The following is a 20,939-nucleotide window of genomic DNA, read 5'->3' as shown; positions in this document are numbered from 1 at the left end:
TGTTATTAAGATGGGTAAGGGAATTACGGTTACAAGAAAATGTTCAGAGTATGTAACATCTAATGTGATAGACCTTATGACTGGACAGCAAATAGAAAGTATCAACTGAATGTTAAATGTGTTTCCTGTCAGGTATTTTAATTATCTGTATTGTCTACTTGTTGAATGTTTGTGAAGTCTTGATTGTGGTTGTTTGTAATATCTTGTTAATTGGTGTTGGACCCCAGGAAGATTAGCTAGCGTTACGGCGTTAGCTAACGGGGATCCTAATAAAAATTACAAAATTACATTTGCATTAAATGTGGGTTTTAAAACATGTTCCAAGGTCAAATAAATGCTCCCAATGCAAATCACTGTATATGGATGGGTGCAGCAGTAAAGGTATTGGGTATAGGAAATACTCAGTAAGGTTTGTAGAATGTATACAGTACAGTATATGGTGTCATTTCATGGGCTATGAATAATACGGAGTGTTGCTGGACTTTAACTCCATTCATTCCATTGGCAGCGGAATCACATCACACGCGCTGACTGCACTACAGAAAACCAGGTAACCAAACAACAGTGCAGGTGTAACGGCTGTCTGTGGAAGTAGACCAAGGTGCAGCGGAGTTAGTGTTCATCTTTAGTTTTGATTTACGAACGAACACGATACAACAAAACAAGAAAACCGACAGCCAAACAGTACTGTCAGGTGCAAGATACTAAACAGATTTTTTTGGGGGGGGGCTGCCTCTCGTGCCTGTTGCGCTCCCTCGCTTCGTACCAGCGCCTCTCAGCTATCGCCGCCTCGATCTCCCACTGCGGGCGGCAATACTCCCCAGCCTGAGCCCACGGTCCACCTCCGTCGAGCAATTCCTCCCATCTCCAGGAATCCTGAACGCACCTCTCCAAAGTCCATGAGTCCATATTAACCCTCTCCTGGTGCTTCTCCTTCCTCCGCTGCTTGGTCCGTTTTAGGTGGGGGATTCTGTAACGGCTGTCTGTGGAAGTAGACCAAGATGCAGCGGAGTTAGTGTTCATCTTTAGTTTTAATTTACGAACGAACACGATACAACAAAACAAGGAAACCGACAGCCAAATAGTATTGTCAGGTGCAAGATACTAAACAGAAACAATCCCCCACAAAACCCAAAGGAAAAACAGGTTCCTTATGTGTGACTCCCAATCAGCAACAACGAACTACAGCTGTGCCTGATTGGGAGCCACACACGGCCCAAAACAAAGAAATACAAAAACATAGAAAAATTAACATAGAACCCCCACCCAATGTAACACCCTGGCCTAACCAAAATAAAGAACAAAAACCCCTCTCTATGGCCAGGGCGTTACAGCAGGGCTGGACTTTAACTCCACTCATTCCATTGGCGGTAGAATCACATCACACGCACTTACTGCACTACAGAAAATGAATTAAAGGTCAACTACACTCAAAAATCTACGTTTCTTAGACTTTTCCCAGACCTCAAAAGTCATCCCCTGAAGTGGTTTAAGCATCCAATTTTGTTGTTTTTCTATTAAAAAAGTGTGAAAAAATTGGGGCAAACCAACGTTTAGGGGGAAATCTGAAACCTGAGAAACAAAACCAAGAAAACGGAATTTGGGAAAAGACAGATGTAAGCAAAAAATGTAAACAGATTTTAAAAGGCACTACCAACATTTTTTGCTGTGTATGACTGCACTTTAGAGTGTGCGTCATCCTGCAGCATAGCATTTTGGGGGAAGTTGAGGTCAGGTCGAATATTGACTATGCACCGGAGAGGGAAAGTGGTTGGGTCATGCTAGAAATGTTTTAGTGAAATATAATATAATATATAACATTTAGCAGACACTTTTATCCAATGTGACTTACATCCATGCTTGAATCCATTTTTGTGTATGTTTTATGTGTTTCTAAAGTGAACTCTAATACAGTGTGTGCCTGCGTATTAATGTGTGTGTCTGCAGGGAATTCTATTAAGTTTACGTCGAGGATATGCTGATTAGTAACAGAGGGTTGTGTTTTCTTAATCACATTTTCCATCACTGTGACTTGCATAATTTTGCCACTGTCACAACTTGGCTTCCCATTTATTTTTCTACAGCCCAGACCAGAGGTCATTTGAAAAGAAGATTAATTATAATTATCCACTGAAAGTACAAAGTAGCAAACAATTTACCAGACCACTACATTTGCCCCTTTTGCTTGAAGATACAGTATCAAAGGTTTATTATGGAACCTTTATGAATTGAAATATTGTTTTCTTATATTCTGTGTTGACTGCAGGTTGGGAGATATTCATGATTTAATTAAAAGGCTTGTTCGGTAAAACATACAGTACATTCATAATAATAGCCTCCATAATCTCATTTTAACAATATTTCCAATGCAAATGCTTAAATAATGAAAGTTGTGCTTTCTTTGTCAGTAAATTGTTTATGTCTTATCTCCAAACGATGAACATCTCAGCAAAACCGCTCTAGCATTATATGCTTCATTAAAAATGGTGACGGAAAAAGAAACAAATATATTTGTGAATGAAAAGCTTCTCTGTATCTTGAAATATTCCCAAAGCAACTCAGCAAATATCCGCTATGATTCTAGGGTATACTATGACGTCAGTCTCCAATATTATTAAGAGACCACTTCAGGCCACTGATTGAGTGATCCAATGACTGTAACCCCATTTGTTTCCCATATCTGTCTATTATCATGTATCATATTTGATTCATAAAGCCTTGCCATCTTTAGGAAAAATAAATAGTCCTTTCTGTGGTCTACAGAGCCAAACAAAAGTCCTAATTGAGTACGACAGTATGAGTAATACCTAACGGTAAAACCTGGAAGTGGTTCCAATAATTTTTCTACCATTCATTTTTCCGATTTTAGAATTACTTTTAGAATTACTTCACATAAGGTCTGTGTAGGCTTACCCTGGCATGACATTTTGATAACCGCACAAATCTCTCTTGGACAAGGTCAATTATATCAACATCCCCCAAAAATATGAAATGAGCTAATTAGCTGCTAATGTGGCTATCATATAGTACTACACATCCTGTTGAAAGCTTAGAAAAGTCTGTCTACACGAAAAGTGAGCTAATGTTAACTAGCTAGCTAAGCGGGCTAGCTAGTTAGGCACCTGGGTTGGCTAGTTGACTACATTAGCAAATATTTGCTAGCTAAAGTTGATCTCACCGTGGTGTAGTTGGACTTTCCCGACAGGTGGTGACATGCTAGCGAATGTTCCTAACGTTAGCGATTAGCGCTAACTAGCTAATGTTAAATATCCCTGCCCTGGTGGACTAGCTAGTATGTCACCACCTGTGGGGAAAAGTCTGACTACATGAACAATAAGCTAACGTAACTAGTTAACTAAACGTTAGCTAAATATTTGTGTCCTGGTAGGCTAACATTAGCTAGCATGTCACCACGTGGCAAGTGTGACTACGCGGTGAGCCAACATTAACTAGCTGGCTAGCTAGCTCACAAATGACTTGTTTTCCCCGTAGAAAACACAAATGGTTTTGTTCCACGAGTGCGTCTGTTGTACATGGCTAATCAAATTACCTGTGAAGTCAGTTATACATGTCAGCAGGGATGGAAATTAAGCTTGCGCCAAGACTAGTACTTTTCAGACTATGCTAGTAGACAATGTGCCAAACAGTATTTTTCCTTTACAAACATAGCATGCCACAGATTTAGGACCTGAATGTTACTCGGGCTAGTAGAAATTGCGGTCTGCTGGCCAGTGCCTAAAATCCTTATGTTCCATCCCTGCATATCAGTCCCTTCAGACGATTCCCGTTATCACTATTGGTCCTCATCAGTGCCCTCAAGGCTTAGGGCTTTAACTTTCCTCTTGAGAATTAGAATCAGAAGTACAGTAGTATAGCTCATCACAATACTTGGGCTCCTGAGTGGCGCAGCGGTCTAAAGCACTGCATCTCAGTGCTTGAGGTGTCACTACTGACACCCTGGTTCGAATCCAGGATGTATCACCACAGGCTGTGATTGGGAGTCCCATAGGGTGGTGTATAATTAGCCCAGCATCATGGGTTTGGCTGGTGTAGGCTGTCATTGTAAATAAGTTCTTAACTGACTTGCCTAGTTAAATAAAGGTAAAAACATATTTTTTTAAATAGTTCACCTCTTCGGGCAAATAGTACCCTAGATGCCATGACCATCTAGTTGAGCATTCCAGATAATTCCTCCATCCCAGTAGGATTTTAGATATGCAGATAGACCAAAGCCCAGTCTATTTTACCGTTACTATAGTCAAGTCTTTCTGTTATGGCATTTTAATATAGATGTTACCATTTTAGTAATCAACTTAGCTAGCTAGTAAAAGTAACTTTCTTTTCGTCTTTCAGATGGGCGGACCAGAAACCCAGTGTCATCACTCGGGTCTGTAACTGCCATTTTCCGCTGGGAAAGAGAAATTAACCTGTACTTACCAGAAAAGGTAGCTCATCCACCATGGCAGAAGAGGAAGACCCAGACTGTTGATTCAAAAACAATAACAAAACATTTGGCATGAGGATTGGGTGTTGAGGGACCACTTGTCACATTGTCCAAGGTGGGTTTGTGTTATGACAAACAATGCATTTTCTGTCCAGATAAAGATGATGAAAAAGACCAACCACTGACCAAATGTCTCTTTGTTTTCCAGTCCAACAGGAGTGCATCCCTAAGGCCATCCGGCGCATGGACATCCTGTGCCAGTGTGATCCGACTGCGAGCGTCCAGTTGTGGAGACTACAGCACATCGAGCCTGTGGACGGACAGGTCAGTAACTCATTAAATAATGTAATATAACACAGTATTGTATTTGCAACAAAATGTTTAATTTGGGTCCCATTTTTTGGGGGGACATGTGACATGCAGAACGTCAGGCTCACCTCACAAGAAGCAGTGCATGATCAACGCCACCCTCAGCGAGGAGATCTGCTGGAAGTGATGTACTCTCTCTCTCTCTCTCTCTTATCGGGGTAAGACATAACTTAAACATCACAGATATAAATTCCCACTGTGCCCATGATAAAATGCAATGTAAACTGTGTTGTACTACTGAATGAAACTGTGAGGAGATGCATTCAGACCAGCCTGTGATTGAACTAACGTTGGATATATTACTTTAGTTGGCTGCTTTGAGCAAGACTTGAATGTAATATAACATTTTCTAGGAGCCTATTGTTTGTGTATGATCTTTATTCAGTGTTTACTTGTTTTTAAACAATGTCAGGTACAGTCAGGGATGACTAGTGTCTTCAGTATACATTTTTTAGACAGGTTAAATGTTATATCATATTGTATCATAGCCAACATACAATTGAATATAGCATAGGGTCAGACACTGTTTTGAGTATTATTTTGTTCCACTCACCTCTCTTTCTAAACTGAATTAACAATACTCACCACTTACATTTTTTACTGCCTTTAAATGAGTCAGTTGAGACAGGGTTTCAAGAAGCTAACGTTTGGCTGCAAATGTGAATACATGTCCAATAAATAGTAATATATAATAATATGTAATATATTTACAATTGCTCCATACTATGTGATAATGCCAATGTCACATATAAATATCTATGAGTCATGCTAATGCTAATGTCACATATACTGTACATATCTATGAGTCCATTGATTATCACTGTCTCAACTTGTTCCATTTCCTTAATTCATCATATCTTAAATTACTTAACTTTTGACCTTAATTTTTTCTATGCAATTTTTATGAAATGTGACATATTCTTGACATTAATTATATTCTACACCTTTCCTTATTGTTACAGATCGTGGTGAAGGATTTGCACCCTGTGATGTGATCGCATGCACACTGTGTAGTATGCATCTTGTACAGCTTTATGCAACCATACAGTTGCTCTGCTGTACCAGGTGGCACATTATTCACAGCTCAAAAACCCAGTGGTCCCCCCAGTCCTTAGCTGCACCGAGAGCGAGCAGTGTTGGCACAAGCCAAGAACTACGCTAAGTCTGTGTGTGGATAGATATCTTACATGTATATCTTACATGTATATATATATATGTACATGTTTATATATATATCCACATGTGAAATCAATATCTTAACAATTGTGTCCCATTTCAATCAAATTGGGTGTTAGGCGAGGCCCTGTGAGCAAGACGGTAGTCTTATCAGCCAAACCGAAACAGAGGACAATGGCTGTAAAATATGAAATGTAAATCCAACAAAACATTTACAACAACCGCTACAGGAAATTATTTGACTGAGATGACTAATAATGTTTTACACAGGAGCATAATCTACAAAGGCCTCCAAGGGGAACTGCCTAACCTGTCTGTCCTGAATGCGTCCGAGGTATACAAGGACTTTCCCATTGATCACCACAATGCAGTGTACACCACAATGTACTTAGGTAAATATACTATGAAGTAGTTTTTTGGGGTGTTTACTTTACTATTTATAAATTGTTACTTAAAAAAATATATATACACTGCTCCAAAAAATAAAGGGAACACTTAAACAACACAATGTAACTCCAAGTCAATCACACTTCTGTGAAATCAAACTGTCCACTTAGGAAGCAACACTGATTGACAATACATTTCACATGCTGTTGTGCAAATGGAATAGACAACAGGTGGAAATTATAGGCAATTAGCAAGACACCCCCAATAAAGGAGTGGTTCTGCAGGTGGGAACAACAGACCACTTCTCAGTTCCTATGCTTCCTGGCTGATGTTTTGGTCACTTTTGAATGCTGGTGGTGCTTTCACTCTAGTGGTAGCTTGAGACGGAGTCTACAACCCACACAAGTGGCTCAGGTAGTGCAGCTCATCCAGGATGGCACATCAATGCGAGCTGTGGCAAGAAGGTTTGCTGTGTCTGTCAATGTAGTGTCCAGAGCATGGAGGCGCTACCAGGAGACAGGCCAGTACATCAGGAGACGTGGAGGAGGCCGTAGGAGGGCAACAACCCAGCAGCAGGACCGCTACCTCCACCTTTGTACAAGGAGGAGCACTGCCAGAGCCCTGCAAAATGACCTCCAGCAGGCCACAAATGTGCATGTGTCTGCTCAAATGGTCAGAAACAGACTCCATGAGGGTGGTATGACGGCCCGACATCCACAGGTGGGGGTTGTGCTTACAGCCCAACACCGTGCAGGACGTTTGGTATTTGCCAGAGAACACCAGGATTGGCAAATTCACCACTGGCGCCCTGTGCTCTTCACAGATGAAAGCAGGTTCACACTGAGCACGTGACAGACGTGACAGAGTCTGGAGACGCCGTGGAGAACGTTCTGCTGCCTGCAACATCCTCCAGCATGACCGGTTTGGCGGTGGGTCAGTCATGGTGTGGGGTGGTATTTCTTTGGGGGGCCGCACAGCCCTCCATGTGCTCGCCAGAGGTAGCCTGACTGCCATTAGGTATCGAGATGAGATCCTCAGACCCCTTGTGAAACCATATGCTGGTGCGGTTGGCCCTGGGTTCCTCCTAATGCAAGACAATGCTAGACCTCATGTGGCTGGAGTGTGTCAGCAATTCCTGCAAGAGGAAGGCATTGATGCTATGGACTGGCCCGCCCGTTCCCCAGACCTGAATCCAATTGAGCACATCTGGGACATCATGTCTCGCTCCATCCACCAACGCCACGTTGCACCACAGACTGTCCAGGAGTTGGCGGATGCTTTAGTCCAGGTCTGGGAGGAGATCCCTCAGGAGACCATCCGCCACCTCATCAGGAGCATGCCCAGGCGTTGTAGGGAGGTCATACAGGCACGTGGAGGCCACACACACTACTGAGCCTCATTTTGACTTGTTTTAAGGACATTACATCAAAGCTGGATCAGCCTGTAGTGTGATTTTCCACTTTAATTTTGAGTGTGACTCCAAATCCAGACCTCCATGGGTTGATAAATTGGATTTCCATTCATTATTTTTGTGTGATTTTGTTGTCAGCACATTCAACTATGTAAAGAAAAAAAGTATTTAATAAGATTATTTCATTCATCCAGATCTACGATGTGTTATTTTAGTGTTCCCTTTATTTTTTTGAGCAGTATATTTTACCCCATTTTCACCCCAATTGGTAGTTACAGTCTTGTCTCATCACTGCAACTACCGTACAGACTTGGGAGAGGCGAAGGTCGAGAGCCGTGCGTCCTCCAAAACACAATCCACACTGCTTCTTGACACAATGTCTGTTTAAGCCAGCCAAAACAATATGTCAGAAGAAACACATGGCGACCGTGTCAGCATGCATGCGGCCGGCCCACCACAGGAGTCACTAGAGCATGATGGGACAAGGACATCCCTGCTGGCCAAACCCTCCCCTAACCATGTTGGGCCAATTGTGCGCTGCGCATAGGTCTCCTGGTCGCGACCAGCTGCAACAGAGGCTGGATTCAAACCATGATCTCTAGTGGCACAGCTAGCAACTGCGATGCAGTGCCTTAGACCACTGTGCCACTTGGGAGGCCCTTCTATTTATTATTATTTATTTTTGACAACCTTTACATTCCTAAATAAAATAATATAGTTTTTACTCCATACAACCAAAAGTTCTCGTTACACTTTGAATGCTTAGCAGGACAGGAACATTTTCCAATTCACGCACTTATCAAGGGCCTGTTGTCCGGACCTCTGGCAATCTCTATGGGGGTGCCACAGGATTCAATTCTCGGGCCAACTCTTTTCTCTGAAAACATCAATGATGTCGCTCTTGCTGCTGGTGATTCTCTGATTCAACTCTACGCAGACGACACCATTCTGTATACTTCTAGCCCTTCTTTGGACATTGTGTTAACAAACCTCCAGACGAGCTTCAATGCCATACAACACTCCTTCCAACTGCTCTTGAATGCAAGTAAAACTAAATGCATGCTCTTCAACCGATCGCTGCCCGCCCATCTAGCATCACTACTCTGGACGCTTCTGACTATGAATATGTGGATAACTACAAATACCTAGGTGTCTGGTTAGACTGTAACCTCTCCTTCCAGACTCACGTTTAAGCATCTCCACCTTTCCTTCCAGTACTCTGCTGCCAATGACTGGAACGAACTGCAAAAATCACCGAAGCCTTATAACTTCCTCTCTAACTTTAAGCATCAGCTGTCAGAGCACCTTACTGATCACTGTACCTGTACACAGCCAATCTGTAAATAACACACCCAACTACCTCATCCCCATATTATTACTTACTCTCTTGCTCTTTTGCACCCCAGTATCTCTAATTGCACATCATCATCTGCACATCTTTCGCTCCAGTATTAATGTTAAATTGTAATTATTTCGCCTCTATGGCCTATTTATTGCCCATCTCCCTAGTCTTCTACATTTGCACACACTGAACATAGACTTTTCTAAAAAAAAATTATATTGTGTTACTGACTGCACATTTGTTTATGTGTAACTCTGTGATGTTGTTTTTGTCACACTGCTTTGCTTGATCTTGGCCAAGTCACAGTTGTAAATGAGAACTTGTTCTCAACTGGCCTACCTGGTTAAATAAAGGTGAAATGAAATATATATATATTTTGAAATTAAATAAAATCTCAAATCCAAAATTAAATCTAGAATCGGCTTCCTATTTCGCAACAAAGCATCCTTCACTTAGCTGCCAAACATACCTTCGTAAAACTGACTATCCTACCGATCCTTGACTTCTGCGATGTCATTTAAAAAATAGCCTCCCAACACTCTACTCAGCAAACTGGATGCAGTCTATCACAGTGCCATCCGTTTTGTCACCAAAGCCACATATATTACCCACCACTGCGACCTGTATGCTCTCGTTGGCTGGCCCTCGCTTCATATTCGTGGCCAAACCCACTAGCTCCAGGTCATCTATAGGTCTATGCTAGGTAAAGCCCCGCCTTATCTCAGCTCACTGGTCACCATAGCAGCACCCACCCATAGCACGCGCTCCAGCAGGTATATTTCACTTGTCATCCCCAAATCCAACTCCTCGTTTGGCCGCCTTTCCTTCCAGTTCTCTGCTGCCAGTGACTGGTAAAAATGGCAAAGTTCACTGAAGCTGGAGTCTTAAATCTCCCTCACTAACTTTAAGCATCAGCTGTCAGAGCAGCTTACCGATCATTGCACCTGTACACAGCCCATCTGTAATTAGCACATCCAACTACCTCATCCCCATATTGTTATTTATTTTTTTGCTCTTTTGCACTTTAGTATCTCTACTTGCATATTCATCTTCTTCTCATTTATTACTCCAGTGTTAATGCTAAATTGTAATTATTTCTCCACTATGGCTTATTTATTTCCTTACCTCCCTAATCTTACGACATTTGCACACACTGTAAATTGTAACGGTCTGGGCGTAGTGGGTGCGGAGTCAGGCGCAGGAGACAGAACGACAGGTAGGCGCTTTATTACACACAATGAACAAGCATGCCGCGCACAAAATACAATGCCCAAAACAACAGGAGAATACCACACAGAAACACAATGGGAAAATAAGTTAAGCCCGCACAAAGAGCAGGCGGGCCTACCGGCTTACAGCCCAACTAACACACTAAACAAGAAACAGGTGATACTGATTAGACAAAACAAACAGAAAAGGAAAAAAGGGATCGGTGGCAGCTAGTAGGCCGGTGACGTGGACCGCCGAGCGCCACCCGAACAGGGAGAGGAGCCACCTTCGGTAGGAGTCGTGACATATATAGATTTTTCTATTGTGTTATTGACTGTACGTTTGTTTATCCCATATGTAACTCTGTGATGTTTGTGTCACACTGCTTTGCTTTATCTTGGCCAGGTTGCAGTTGTAAATGAGAACTTGTTCTCAACTGGCCTACCTGGTAAAATAAAGGTGAAATAAAAAAATAATAATAAAAAATAAATTCAACAGAACCTCCCTGGTCATCCCTACTGCATCTGATCAGGCAGACTCACTAAACACACATGCTTAGTTTTGTAAATAACTGTTGGAGTGTGCCCCTGGCAAAAAAAAAAGAAAACGGTTTGCTTTATGTAAGGAATTTGAAATTATTTATACTTTTACTTTTGATAATTAAGTATATTTGAGCAATTACATTTACAGTTGAAGTCAGAAGTTTACATACATCTTAGCCAAATACATTTAAACTCAGATTTTCACAATTCCTGACATTTAATCTGAATAATAGTAGAGAGAATGATTTAATTCAGCTTTTATTTCTTTCATCACATTCCCAGTGCGTCAGAAGTTTACATTCACTCAATTAGTATTTGGTAGCATTGCCATTTAATTGTTTAACTTGGGTCAAACGTTTCGGGTAGCCTTCCACAAGCTTCCCACAACAAGTTGGGTGAATTTTGGCCCATTCCTGCTGACAGAGCTGGTGTAACTGAGTCAGGTTTGTAGGCCTCCTTGCTCGCACACTTTTCAATTCTACCCACACATTTTCTATAGGATTGAGGTCAGGGCTTTGTGATGGCCACTCCAGTACCTTGACTTTGTTGTCCTTAAGCCATTTTGCCACAACTTTGGAAGTATGCTTGCGGTTTTGTCCATTTGGAAGACCCATTTGCGACCAAGCTTTTTAACTTCCTGACTGATGTCTTGGGATGTTGCTTCAATATATCCACATAATAGTCCTTCCTCATGACGCCATTTATTTTGTGAAGTGCACCAGTCCCTCCTGCAGCAAACCACCCCCAAAACATGATGCTGCCACCCCTGCGCTTCACGGTTGGAATGGTGTTCCTCGGCTTGCAGGGCTCCCCATTTTTCCTCCAAACGATGGTCATTATGGCCAAACAGTTCTATTTTTGTTTCATCAGACCAGAAGACATTTCTCCAAAAAGTATGATCTTTGTCCCCATGTGCAGTTGCAAACCGTAGTCTAGCTTTTTCATGGTGGTTTTGGAGCAGTGGCTTCTTCCTTGCTGAGTGGCCTTTCAGGTTATGTTGATATAGGAGTCGTTTTTCTGTGGATATAGATACTTTTGTACCTGTTTCCTCCAGCATCTTCACAAGGTCCTTTGCTGTTGTTCTGTGATTGATTTTCACTTTTCGCACCAAAGTACGTTCATGTCGAGGAGACAGAACGCGTCTCCTTCCTGAGCGGTATGACGGCTGTGTGGTCCCATGGTGTTTATACTTGCGTACTATTGTTTGTACAGATGAACGTGGTACCTTCAGGCATTTGGAAATTGCTCCCAATGATGAACCAGACTTGTGGAGGTCTACAATATTTTTTCTGAGGTCTTGGCTGATTTCTTTTGATTTTCCCATGATGTCAAGCAAAGAGGCACTGAGTTTGAAGGTATGCCTTGAAATACATCCACAGGTACACCTCCAATTGACTCAAATGATGTCAATTAGCCTATCAGAAGCTTCTAAAGCCATGACATCGTTTTCTGGAATTTTCCAAGCTGTTTAAAGGCACAGTCAACTTAGTGTATGTAAACTTCTGACCCACTGGAATTGTGATTTACAGTGAATTATAAGTGAAATAATCTGTCTGTAAACAATTGATGGAAGAATGACTTGTGTCATGCACAAACTTGCCAAAACTATAGTTTGTTAACAAGAAACTTGTGGAGTGGTTGAAAAACGAGTTTTAATGACACCAACCTAAGTATATGTAAACTTCCGACTTCAACTGTACTTTTTATACTCAAGTATATTTAAAACCAAATACTTTTAGACTTTTACTCAAGTAGTATTTTCTGGGTGACTTTCAGTTTTATTTGAGTCATTTTCTATTAAGGTGTCTTTACTTTTACTCAAGTAGAACTATTGGGTACTTTTTCCACCAATGCCACAATGGGCATCACCAGCGAGGTCCTGTTGGTCGACTCTGCTTTTGAAAAGTCCAGGCAGGAAGTCCCCTGTCCTACCAGCAACCTGTGGCAGCAAGCAGCCCTCCTCTGCCACCCCTGCCATTCGATAACTACAGACTGGAGCCATCACACTGCGTGTTTGTGTGCAGTGAGAAAGACCAGCTGTATGTCAGATCGTTGGAGACCACGTGGGATATGGCTCACACCATTGAAGGCGTTACCAAAGAGCAGTGCACCTCACTGGACTGGCATAAACCTAGAAGGCTATTTAGTGGAAAAATTAGAGAAGGTGACAATCGTGACTAGCTACTTGCAGGTTCTGAGACGCAGCATGAGGATTCGAGACATTGTTTAGGTAGATAGACATATATTTTCATCTCACGGGAGAGAGCCACACCTTATCAGTGGCAATCTTGGGGACAAGACGTTCGCACAGAAGTCCTGGGGTAATTGATGCCAGGAGAGGTGTGAAGACTGATGAAACATGAATCGACTAAATTAATGTTACTGTGAATTAAATTGTCATATTTGGATTGTTCTAAGAGTTCATAAAGAGTTACGAATTTTGATATATTCTATTGTACTCTAAGTGCTAGGGATTTATTGATTTAGTTTAAATGAAGTCTTTCCTGTGGCTCAGTTGGTAGAGCATGGTGTTTGCAATGCCAGCATGGTGTGTGTAATGCCAGGGTTGTGGGTTTGATTCCCACGGGGGACCAGTGCAATTATTTTTTTTTTTTAAGTATGAAATGTATGATATGTATGCATTCACTACTGTAAGTCGCTCAGGATAAGAGCGTCTGCTAAATGACTAAAATGTAAATGTAAAAAGATTAGGGTGTGGGTGTGTTTTCCTCCATATTGTTGTAACTACCAAGGTGCAAAGAAATGTTAATTCAGGTTGGGTGAGTTTCTGCTTGAATTTGATTAAAAGGACAGTGAATTTGTTCATACTTTGAGAACTTGTTAGCAAGCTCCTGTGTGTATCACACACGCAGTATTTTCTCTTAGTGATTATTTTGAACTGAAGACACGTGTAACCACATTAAGTCTTATTTAATTGATAGTCATTTACTCTGTTGTTCTGTAATGTATCATGTATTTCATGTACACTGTAAATGTTTGAGTGTTAATTCTTTCGTGACTAATAAATCCTATTACTGTAATTTCTGGACTGTTGAGCGCACCTGAATATAAGCCGCACCCACTGAATTTAAAAAAAAATATTATTTTGAACATAAATAAGCCGCACATGTCTATAAGCTGCAGGTGCCTACCGGTACATTGAAACTAATGAACTTTACACAGGCTTTAACGAAACACGGCTTGTAACAAAAATAAATAGGCTTTAACAAAACACGGCTTGTAACAAAAATAAATAGGCTTTAACGAAACACGCCTTGTAACAAAAAATAAAAAATTAGCAGTAAGCTTTAGTTGTCTTTTTGCACTGAGTCAATTCCTCACGCTGCTGTTTCCAACGTCTTATCATCGACTCATTAAGACCAAGCTCCCGTGCAGCAGCTCTATTTCCTTTTCCAACAGCCAGATCAACCGCCTTCAACTTGAAAGCTGCATCATATGCATTTCTCCGTGTCTTTGCCATGATGAGGGTGACAAAATAACTACCGTAATCAGAATGATGGGAAGTTTGAGAGCGCTTGATTTAATCTAAACAGTAAACAAAAAAGTTGTTTGACAATTTCATTGGTTTTTCATTGGTTTTAAGGAATTCATTGGTTTCATTGCCAATTTCATTGGTTTCATTGCCGTTCGGCAATTTCATTGGTCTAATGAAAGCTTCATGCCGCCAAAAAACTGAGCACGTCACAGAATGTGTTTTTTTTTTTTTTAAATTTTGAAAGCGGGAAAAATCCATATATTAGCCGCGTCATTGTTTAAGCCGCGAGGTTCAAAGCGTGGGAAAAAAATTGCGGCTTATAGTCCAGAAATTACGGTAGTTGAATTGAGTAAATCCATTCCTTGTTTTACAGAGTAATCCTTTGACTATACGTTCAGAATTTAGTGGGTCTATTGGTAAATATAATTTACACTACACATAGTACATGCTTTGGTTTCACCTTGACATACCTGGTCAACTTGACTCAACAAATGAATGCTAGAACATTGGTCGCCAGGAATAGCTATTTGTATCTAACTTCTTAATAATTGCATAATGGTGCAAGATAAAAACATGTTCATTATAGTCATAATGAGAGGTGATGCAAGGCTCGCTACCTTGACTTGATCCTCACATAATAATGAAGACAGATTGATGAATGTAGTTTATTATTATATTTAACATAATTTAGATTCAACTACAGCCACGTCTAACCTCCTTTCGCTTCAGGGAAGACTGCCACGTCCGAGGGCAGAGCTCAGTGGAGAACCTGGCAGACCGAATTATCAAAGGAACCCCGGCAGCGATGAAGAGGGGTCTGGCCATGGAGCCTGCTGCTGTCCGTGAGTACTGCCACATTTTGGGGCTCCCGAGTGGTGCAGCGCTCTAAGGCACTGCATATCAGTGCTAGACGCATCACTACAGACCCTGGTTCATTTCCAGGCTATATCACAACTGGCCGTGATTGGGAGTCCCATAAGGCAGCACACAATTGACCCAGCATCGCCTGAGCTAGGGTTTGGCTGGGGTAGGCCGTCATTGTAAATAATTATTTGTTCTTAACTGACTTGCCTAGTTAAATAAAGGTTAAATAAATAAAAAAAACATAAAGAATGTGAACTAAATAACATGTGGGTTTGTAATCCACCCTGACGTCCCTTGGCTGGGGTCTTCACCTGACAGGCTGATCTACGATCCCATTGAGAGCCCACTGTTTGGCCTACTGGAGATCATGTGTCCAAACTCCAAGAGTTATGTTGACTGCCCCTACCTGAAAGCTCCAGTGTGGCAAACTGGAGCTAAAGCCACAGCGCACCTACTACTGGCCGGTACAAGGTCAGATGCTAATAACATGGCTCGAGTGGTGCGACTTCGTTGAAGAGGGCATGCTAATCCAGCGCATCTACAAAGGCAGTGGGGTGGCAAACACCATCAGGGAAAAGGCAGACCATTTCTTTTTTCATTTTTGTCTCGATATCTCCATGAAATGATTTACTTCAAACATGGCTATGCCTGAGGGATGTACAGGGAAACTTGTTTTGATGTACAATTTTGGAGTGAATCCTATTTTCATTCATGTTCGTTCATCATTGATGTTGACTGCTTAAACTTGTTAAACTGATGTCTTCACTCATTGAACACATTGTGGAGCATACAGGTTACTTGTGTGTTCCAATCTTTCTAAACTGGTTGCCAGGTGAAGAGGTGTGACACAAGGGATAATGCAACTGTCATGTCTGCTCCCGCTCTTCCCTCCCCCTGGCGCTTGAGGGCGCAAGGTTTCCCTGCATCACGCACTCCTGCCATCCATCATGCACACCTGCCTTCCCTCGTCACGCACATCAGCGTTATTGGACTCACCTGGACTCACTTATCACCTGTTAATTTCCTCCCCTATATTTGTCAGTTCCCCAGCTCTGTTCCCCGCTGCTGCATTGTGTTGTTTTTGTCTTTAGTATTAGTTTGCTGACGCTGTTCCTGTCTCGTTCCTTGTCCGTCTTTATTAAATGTTTTACTCCCCGTACTTGCTTCGTCTCTCCAGCGTCAACTCCATGTGACAGCAACAATATGAGCTTTAAGGCAAACAATAGCCTTAAGGCAAACAATAGCCATAGTATTTAATTAGAACTTAATGTAGGCTAATAATATCAAACAGAATTATAAAATGAACTGATTCAATAAAACATCAAAATCATAGGCACCTAGGGCATTGGAGCTTGTCGAGATGCTCTGAGTGACAGTGCAAGGTGCTCAGGCTGGCTATGGGTATGGGGGGACTGTCTAGGTGGTTCTGGGCTCACTTCTTCTTTGCCCGGGCTTTGACCAGAGTTCCATTCTGGTGGTTGACCAGGAAGCATGCGGCCGAGTACAGCTGGTTGATGCTACCTGTGATGGAGAGGGGGATGACGGTGTCAAAGAGTTTATTCTTCTTTACCTTCCTGATACATCTTTCCACATGAACTCTCAATCGGGCGATTGACTGGGTCTGACACACATCTAAGGCTGGCATCTGGGTCCTCTTTGAGAGGAAAGCTTGTCTGTGAACCTTACAAGGCACAATGTCATCCACAATAAACCCTTTGTCCACCATGTTGGCCAGTCCTCGGTGTGAGAAAAGGCACACTGCTGGACTACTTCAGCAGCTCTTTGCTGCTGATCGAGCCAGCAAACTAAGAAGACACAAATGTGATTGCATAATTTAGTGCCATCAAAATCATGCCTTTGAAGGTGGAGTGAGACTTGTACGTGGAGAAGACCTCACTTTGTAGAAGCAGAGATTATGGTGTCTTGCAGCGCAACTCTGTGCAGTCGATGACAATTTAAATGTGTCCGGGTAGCCCTCCTTGAACTCCTCAGTTCTTCCTCTAACATCCAGAGACACTTGACACCAAGCAAAGCGTAGAGAAAGACGATCCGACTCACAGTGGACAGGCTGATATTAAACCTGCGAGTCAAATTCCTCTGCTTCCATCCCACAGAGAGGTGGATCATGAAGAGGAAGAATTAATCTATGGGCTGCAGGACTGACTGTTGAAGAAAGTGAAAACATTCATAAACATACTGTACATGAAATCCAATACTATAACAAAAAAAGTTTAGCCCTTAGAGCAGTGCTATTCAAAGTCGGGTTCCCCCAAAAAAATATTAAAAAAATAGTACAGATTATTGTATGGGACAATATACAAACGTTTTAGGGAAAGATAAGAGAGATGAAGATGTAATGAATTTAAGGTTATTTGTTGACGTAAAAATATAAATGTACCAATTTGAAGGTAGTGTCATCAGACTGGGTGAGTTCCCCAGAAATTCTGGTGAAGAAAAAATGGGTTCTCCGCTGAAAAAGTTTGCATACCACTGCCTTAGAGGGAAGCGAAACCATGCCTAAATAACAACCAGTCACAGTATTATCTCTCCTTAACCCAGGAGTTATTATCATGATTCCCATTGGCTATGAATGAAAGATCGAACCAGGCTTGTGACAGTGATGTTGCTGTTTGTTAAAGATCTGTAGGGCACTGTTACATGTGCACTACATTATATTGACTGCTGTTGCTGCTGCTGTGGTGTTTCTTTTAAAAACAGTTTAAAGAAAGATTGCATTTACCTTTGCATTGCTTGGGAACGTGACCACGTTGTTATTCTTTGGCACTGCTCTTGCTCTCGTTACACTAATCACCTTGTGTGTGTCAGGTTTGATGAGCTTCGTGAAGGCCATTAGGTGGGCATGAGTTGCAAAGTTGGAACATACTATAATGAATAAGTTTAGAAATGGATTAGAAATAAGTCCTACTGTGGCATAACATACAGAGTGATTTAGAGATAGAAAGAGATCTGTTTATTTTCCCTTTTGTACTTCAACTTTATGCACATTGTTACAACACTGTACATAAACATAATATATAATGTGAAAGGTCTCTATTCTTTTGAAACTTTTGTGTTCATATCTGATTATTTCACTTTTGTTAATGATCTATTTCACTTGCTTTAGCAATGTAAAGATGGGTTTCCCATGCCCTTTGAATTGAAATTGAATTGAGAGCGAGTGGGGTAGAGGTAGAGAGAAAGTGAGAGAGAGGAGAGAGGCTACGAGGAGAGAGAGAGCGAGCAAATTAGTGAAAAATAGAAAGAGCAAGGGAGAGAAAGATGGACAGGGTGTGTGTTCCCTTCTGGTCCTTTCCCTAGAGTAGCCCACAGAGACTGAAGGCCCTGGCAGCAGTTGTAATAGTGTAACACATACACAAACCCCAAGGAACCTGCATCAGGTCACTAATGTAAACTACAGCTGGCATGCTCATTGCAAAAGTTTATAAAGTATATAGCTAATAGTAATATCCTTATATTAACCTACCTTATGTCGAACTGTATGTCGTCGGAGGAGGCTGCAAATCTCTCCAAACAGAAATGCTTGCTGACAGACAACATTTCCACCTGCCTCCCTAGTTGCTGTATCTCCTTGCGATGGTCTTCGTTTTGCCCCAGTGACATATCAAGGGCCGAGGTGTGAACAGTAGTCATAATCCATCGCCATGGACACATCATCTGCAATGTCCTCAACATCCTCTGTCTCGGATGATTTAATGGTGACTGATGATATCATTACCTAGCTACTGTTCACGTCGTGGTTTGTTTAAGTCTATACCAGAACCGCAGGGCCTGGTTAAAATTTTTTGCGGAAGTACGTGGGCGTGGCGTTGTTGTTCTACCCTATTCTCATAAACATCACTTCATTGTATGGGTCTATTCCACTCAAATAATAGACCCAAAATTAACATTACAGGTTTTCTAAACACTCATCCCCAGAGCCTGACTCTCCAGCCCAAATGAATGGTGTGGCAGCTGGAGCTATGGCAAGTTGGATAATGTTGTATCCACTTTCGCTGCTGTGAAGTGCTTTTCTGCTGCTCATGGATGTTTCTTGGTAGCAGCACTGTGAAGCACAAAGCAGCGGCACACCTTTCACACTGCTAAGCCTTTGAAGCTGCGACACTTAGCACTCCTGTACAAGCCAGGCCTCAACCTGAGTGGCTAGGGTTGGAGGAAAGGGAGACAGAAAAGGAAACAAAGTAGTGATCAGAGACCTGGAGGGGGTTTGCAGTGAGATTAGTAGGAGAACAGCCTCTAGTAAAGATGAGGTCAAGCGTATTGCCTGCCTTGTGAGTTGGAGGGGAGTGGGAAAGGGTGAGGCCTGGGACAAGAAGAGGCAAGGAGGGGAAAAAAAGAGGTATAAATAAATTAATCGAAAGCACACGTCGGGAGTTTGAAGTCAGCCAGTTTACTTCGATATATGGTTATTATATCAATATTTGTGCCATTTCTCGCATAATTACTGTTACAGATACAAAACGATCCAACCATCTCGAACTAACATATTATCTGTCAGCATTTCTAAAATTGTACCAAAACTTCCTGTTTCCATTACAGCTGTCTTAATTTTTTTTATACGGTATAGCTTTACTCGCATAAAAACTGTGTATGGAAACAGTAAAAGTTTTAAGGAAGTTATTCAAAAATAAAACCTCCCAGGAAAACGTTCAAGGAACCAGAGTAAAACATTCGAAGAACTTCCCTGTAACCTAAAAATAAATAGACGCAAACTTGCTTCGATTTTGATGACAAAAAAAAATGCTCTACGTGAGGTGTAGCAGGCAAGCTTCAGGTGTGATTTTAGCTGCTAGTGCGACTCCCCATAGTTGTCTTGCACATCGTTTCCCACCCTTAGGGAACAGTAGTTATAGTCATAACGTTACTTTAATTGCAATACCATTTCTGACAAACCAAAACATTGCCTTATCTTGCACTAGACGACAGTCTTGTCCTAGAGCAGTGTTCTTGTTTATGTGTCAAGTGGCTGAGATGACATGTTTTCTATGTGTCTCTGGCCTGGTACTCAGGAGCTCTCCAAAGAATCTTGGCAGATTTGTTAGCAGCAACAACAAAGTAACGTTCATGACAGTCTGTTTCTTTGAAATGTGGGGTAGAAAAAACTGGGGGACCTGATATCCTTTCCCTTCTTGAAAGACATTTGTTTAATTCACTGATCAACAGATTAACCTATGAGGGGGAGAATAGACATAACTGACACCAGTGGACAACAAACTCAAAACTACAGTGGATGACTTGCAGTTTTCAGACCTGCGATGTAATTAGTAAATGTCAAGCATAGCCCCCCCCTTCATGCTAATTTCTGTACTTAATGATTATCTCATTGGCATTGTGCCTTTTTCTGCATGATTTAAGATTATGTTATCCTTGAAAGGCAAACTCTGTATCATTGTGCATCAGCGATACAACTTAATAAAAAACAAATGGCAATCAACCTGCTGATAATCTGAAATGCACGAGGGTATGGTCATCTCATACAGATACACTTAAAGTTGTGTGTCATTGACATTCTGATTTAGCAATTAACAAGTAACTTAACGGTTTTAAAATACAATAGTGGCTCCGATATAGGCCAGGTAAAATATAACTTATGGCTTATGGTGCTAACACAAGGTGCCGGGTAGCCTGTACAGGGGACATATGTGTGATGTTTACACCTAGGGCTATTTCAATTATCATAT

General features: G+C 41.6%; 1 long non-coding RNA gene across 1 annotated transcript; it reads left to right on the top strand.

Annotated features, from left to right (window-relative positions):
• Window positions 1-518: 518 nt before the first annotated feature.
• On the top strand, window positions 519-1,130 carry LOC115204876 (uncharacterized). The gene is made up of 2 exons (XR_003880499.1): window positions 519-694; window positions 1,095-1,130. It is a non-coding gene; the product is annotated as an uncharacterized LOC115204876 (long non-coding RNA).
• The last annotated feature ends 19,809 nt before the right edge of the window (window positions 1,131-20,939 follow it).

The sequence above is a fragment of the Salmo trutta genome, chromosome 13, assembly GCF_901001165.1.
Source record: "Salmo trutta chromosome 13, fSalTru1.1, whole genome shotgun sequence".
NCBI classification, from domain to species: Eukaryota; Metazoa; Chordata; class Actinopteri; order Salmoniformes; family Salmonidae; genus Salmo; species Salmo trutta.
Note: the sequence above shows the minus strand (reverse complement) of the source record. Positions and strands in the feature narration are given on the sequence as shown.